Below are 6000 nucleotides of genomic sequence, written 5' to 3'. Positions count from 1 at the left end.
TCTGACCTTGCCTAATAAACTTTAAAAAAATCTATCTTATATTTTTATTTCCTCATGATGGCAAATTTAAATGACATCTGAATAAATGTTGTGACCACTAGTTTAAAAAAAATGATAAATAAATTAAAAGAAAGTAGATGTGGTGTGATTGGAGACAACTATTCATAAAGATTAAAAGACAAAGATGTGAACAATTACATGTCACCATGGCCTTCCAACAATGAGCAAAATCCATTCCAAATAGTAAAAAATGTGGAACAATTTAAAAGAGAAACCAAAATGCCTGATTTATAAGACAAAAAAAAGAAAAAATAATTAAGGGAGATAGCAACCAACAATAACTACTGGTTTATATACTCCTGATTTTTGATAGGCACATGGCGGTGACGAAAAAATTTGTATTATTACAAAAAAAGCGAAAAAAAATTATAGCAGATAGCAACTGAATCAACCACTGGTTTATCGGGTCCTGGCTTTGGACTTGCACATAAAGAATGTGGAGGGGTTTAACATATTTGTGAACACTCAACCCTCCAAAACTAATCTTGGACAGTGGTGTAAAAACACTGTCACAACCTCATTATAGCCACATTATATTATATTTCATACTAATCAAACTCTGCTATTGCAACATTGGTATAATCATAACAACTGAAGAAAGTCAATTTATTTAGCTTGATTTGGGAAACCACAAAAAAGATCACCAATTAAACAAGCCAAAGTAGATAATACTGTAAATTCAGAAATTTTTCCTGCATTTATTATAGTTGTTGAATAAAAGACACAAATGTGAGATCAATTACTGCGATTTCGGGAAATGCTCAAACAAATAATGGTATGAAAATCCAAATTTTGAGTATTCATTATTGTTACACCTATCCCTTCACAACTTTTGCAATAATGAAAAAATAGAAAAAAAAATCTGAAATTACAGTATTTAATTATGGATATAAGCATACGTAAATATGATTAGGAAAGCATTCAGCTTAATTAAATGACCATTAAGTCCAGACTGATAATGCAAAACTAATTTAAAACCTGTTATTTGTCAATGTATAAATGAGTAAACTTTAATGAGTCTTGGCTCTAATTCCCAGCTCTGATGACATTTTATCCAGTAGCCCATGTTTCCTGTTCTAGACTGGTTTATTTCACTTTTTTCAGGTGATTATGATCTTACTCAAAGGACCAGTGTGAACTATTCTCATCACTTGGCATTTGTTCACTGTTTGTAGGCTTATCTTTAAATCTTACCTCTGATACCACCAAACAAAATAAAACCAAACTGGGTAACAATCATTTTAAGGTGTTTAGTTTTAGATTTATACATGTGTTCTGTCAATAAACCAACATGAGTGCCATTATTATAAATAAAACACAATAGAATTTCAAATGATTGTCCAATATTTTGAACACCATTACAAATAAAGAAAATATGACAGGATAAAAATTGCAAGAATGTCAAAATCTGCCTCCTTACAAACAAACATAAATTATACCAGTCCTCCAGGAGTTGGAGCTATATTGAAGTCACCATGTCTATTCTTTTTGCCCTACAAATATTTTCAACACTTTTCATTGGTACTACTGAACAGAATGACTTCATATTTGGTCAGCATCTTGATAGGGATGACCTGTAGCTTGTGATACCTTCCATAATTGCTGATGCTTTTAATTTTTAAATATGTTGAATGGACTTATTATTTTTGTAACAAATTTCTCCAGTACTACTGAACAAAATGACTTCATATTTTTTCAACTTGACAGTAATAAGTTGTATGTTTAAGCATTGTTCAAGGCACCTATTTTCTGTTTACTAATACGTTGAATTTTTGGCAGTTTTTGATAACACTTTGAAAAAATAACTGATACAGAGCTGAGACTGTTATTTTATAATTCCATAAATAGACTTGAACATTCTTGTAGAATTAAACAATAAATTGATTTTTATTGTTTCGAAGCTACTCACATACTTTCTATCTACACTACATAAAGTTATGATGAAAATTCGCAATAATTTCTGAATTTACAGTAAAATAAAAGAATGCAAGTGAGATCTATTTAACTTGTAAAATAGTGATGTATTGATTTGTAATTAATAATTGAGTCACTATTATCAGCGATTCACCCGAGGCAATAAGCAAAATTACATAATTTGTACTTGTTACCTACACTCTTAAAGGGGCACTAGCTACGAAAAATATAAAAAAAACTAATATATTATTTTTTTTGCTCAATCATTAATGAAATGCAAATAGTGAAATAATAATTCGCTTTTAGCAACCAGTATGGTTCAATTTTTTCAAAATAAACTAAAAAACATTGATTATGAATTTTTCACTTGCAAGTGAATAATTCGACCTCATTGAATCCGTATTCATGTGAACTTCAATTTAACCCCTTAGCTTTAGATGGATAACACGTGAATTGTATGTGTAAAGTTATTTAAAGAAACAGAATGTCAACATTGAAAGTGAAACAAAGGTAAATCATTTGATTGACTGATTCGATCCACAAAATATCATTCTTATACATGTAAATACGATGATAAACATTTATTTTCCATCTATAATATGAAATTAAATAGACCTAGAAAAATCCAACAGCACGAGTTTGCTTAATCTATTTATATCTATATTTATGTTTACATCGCTTATATGGTCATCGGACGACTTTAGAGGTCAACTCGATAGTTAATTAGAAGGCGTCTTGACTAAAATACACACGAAACGAAGTTACGTATGTTCATGCCCGTGCCCTGTTTATTGTTTATTTCAGACCTTTGATAGTTTGGATAAATGTTTTACATTGTTATAAATCAAATATGAGAAATTGATTAAAATCGGTGAAAATGAATTTGACAGCTAGTGCCCCTTTAACAATGCAATAAAATTGATAAATGATTATTCCCCATTTTATTGTCTTTAATAGTACATAATACGTTTTTGTATATTAAGGTACAGAAAATTTATGTTTATAATAAAGAATAAACCCCATTTAAATAAAATGAGATGTGTCACGGAGTTAAAAACATTAATATCAAATGATGGCTGTGTGTCGAGTGACATCGTTTTGGTATCCAAATAAGTATATAAAGAAAAAAAACATTTTGCACACGTTTCGATATTTGATATGATAGTCACTTTAATTTTCTCTTTGAAGAATATAATCGGACACATATACACTTAAATGAAATGATTATCCGCATTAAACATGAATTATAACTGGAAAATAATATATTCCCAGATTATATATATTAAAGAGGAATAACTTTTGAAAAATAAAATTAGAATCGGGTATTGTTGAAAATATCAAGAATTCAAATGAGAACGACTAGATGTATTTACCTTAGTTTATTTGGTGTAGTCAAATATATCTTAGATAATTTAAATTATCTGCTGTAGTCAAATATATCTTAGATAATTTACATTAGTTGGTGTAGTCAAATATATCTTAGATAATTTACATTATCCGGTGCAGTCAAATATATCTTAGATAATTTATATTATCTGGTGTAGTCAAATATATCTTAGATAATTTACATTATCAGGTGCAGTGAAATATATCTTAGATAATTTACATTATCTGGTGTAGTCAAATATATCTTAGATAATTTACATTATGTGGTGTAGTCAAATATATCTTTGATAATTTACATTATCTGGTGCAGTCAAATATATCTTATATGATTTACATATCAATCTAACAGTTGAGAAGGAAGTTTAAAGCCCAATCAGTCAAAATGGCGATTGCGCCAGACAAAGTAGATAATTTTGATGATTTATTGACTTGTAAAACCAAGCTATTTACTATGTCTCCACACTTTCTGCACGGCATGCATTAACACTTACATTCTATCGAACGTGGGGAAATAGAAAACTAAGACGATGTTTAAGTGTCCGATTTGTCGACAGCAGAGTCGACAGGTAACCCGGAGGCCTGGGCTGAAAAATTACCAGGTAATCATTTTGTTGCTTCAATGATGGATCGACAAGCAATAAGAAGAAGCGTTAAAATATGCGACTCTTGTAAAGCGAACAATTAATCGAAAAATGCGTTATCTTTGTGTATAATATGCGAAGAGGCGTTTTGTGAATCTTGTGAAAAATGTCATAAATCGTTTAAGATGTCAGCAAAACACCCGATCTTGTAACTAACCAAGAAACTCCAAATATTTCGTAGTTGATATATTGCGAAAAACATCCAGGTGAGGTAGTGAAGGCTTACTGTGTTGATTCTGTGATTATTTTACTAACGTTAATATATTATGTTCCAGGTTGATCATTCTGAACCATTATGTACATTTATCGTATAGGAAATGCGAAGTTGTCATAACAGTCGAGATGGCGTCCTCAGGTATAAAAAAAATCAGAAAAAGCAATGAAATGGTCAACAAAACTAAAAGAAAACAGCAAACAGCTGTCCGATTTAATACAAAACAGGAAAGACCTAACGACCGATTTCGAAAAAGACACTGAAGCTATTCTAACTGAAGTCAGTACCATAAAGGATAACATTGTTCAACATTTAAACAAAATTGAAAGCCAAGATAAAGAAGAAATAAACACATTGAAGAAGGAAGCAGGTCTGAAACTTTTCGAACAGTCAACAGAACTTGAGAGTCTGAAGAGTACGGTTGATAACTGGACTGCTGTATTTGATACCTGTTTTTTTTTCAACATGGATCCGAAGTGCAGTGTTTACTGGGAATGAATAGAATTAACGAAAATAAGGTTAAATTTGGCGATGTATTTACAAAAGATATAAGCAAAATGAAGAATATTTCCATACTTCTAGAGACTAATGATATAGCATTAATCTAGAATTATTGGTGCATACTTGTACATAATCTAGGTTATATATTAAAAGAAATAATATAGTGCATATATACTTCGTTGCTTATTTTATTCTTCCTAAAGTTAATTTTTTTTATAAAGAGCTGAATGTATTGTGGGGTGTATTGACTTTTATTCCGACTGTTTTTCAGTGTTTAAGAGGGGATCATTTTGTAAATCTTTCGAAGAATATTTGTATTTGCACAATGTTTATCATTTAAATACAAATGTCCTCTGTTATAAAGGTTCAAATCATATCTTGTACCCACTGCAATAAAAAAAAAGTGGACATCATTGGGTTTTTATTGATATTATATTTTCTGATCTTTGGTGGACGTGTTTTCAACAGACAGTTGGCATTCTTAACCAGCTGTGTTTAGCTTTTATAGGCGGATTTCATATATGGTCTAATAAAGAACAATGAAACAAGGCTATACAAATCTGTTCAACTTATGTTTCTCTATCTACGTGTAGGTGATGTCTTCTCACTGAATGATTCAAAGTGTGGTGATAATACTGACCGCGTCATTCCCATTGAAATAAAGACAACGCAAATGATCTACTTGTCGTAGCTACGATTAATAATTATTGCAATAAGCAACATGATGGGTACAGCAAGTAGAGTCAGAACTGTGTTTCGACCCGGAGCGCCTAAATTTACATGTCTTTTCGCTTTTTCAAAAAAATTCTGTGCTGTATTTTTGTAATTTCAGTTTCCAATTATCAGTGTATCATGTCTGGTTTTGTCATGGTCTTGTCCACTCCTCGATTAAGAAACTGTCCGTATTCATAGTTTAATCTTTTCTCCTTTGAATACGCTTAAGAGTTAGAATACTTACAGATTTCGCTGATTAAAGTAATGCCGTACACTTATTGCAAGACGAAAGACATCTGCTAATCGACTATGACATTAAGTCTTATCAACGATAATCAATGATCCGATTTTAAATTGGCAATCATCTGATTACGTATGTGGATTGGTAACCGATTCTTCCAAGAAAACCTGAGTTTAACCTCGATTTCTGGTAGAGTAAAAGGTCATACTTTTTTGTTTCATTGTCTGTTGTTTTGTTGTTTCCTATCTGTATTCGACTCGTAGCTTTTGATCCCCTCTTGGTTATGACATAAACTATGACAAGTGGTCAACGTCCGGAATCATTTATAT

The sequence above is a fragment of the Mytilus californianus genome, unplaced genomic scaffold (assembly GCF_021869535.1).
Source record: "Mytilus californianus isolate M0D057914Y unplaced genomic scaffold, xbMytCali1.0.p SCAF_8, whole genome shotgun sequence".
Lineage (NCBI taxonomy): Eukaryota > Metazoa > Mollusca > Bivalvia > Mytilida > Mytilidae > Mytilus > Mytilus californianus.
Note: the sequence above shows the minus strand (reverse complement) of the source record.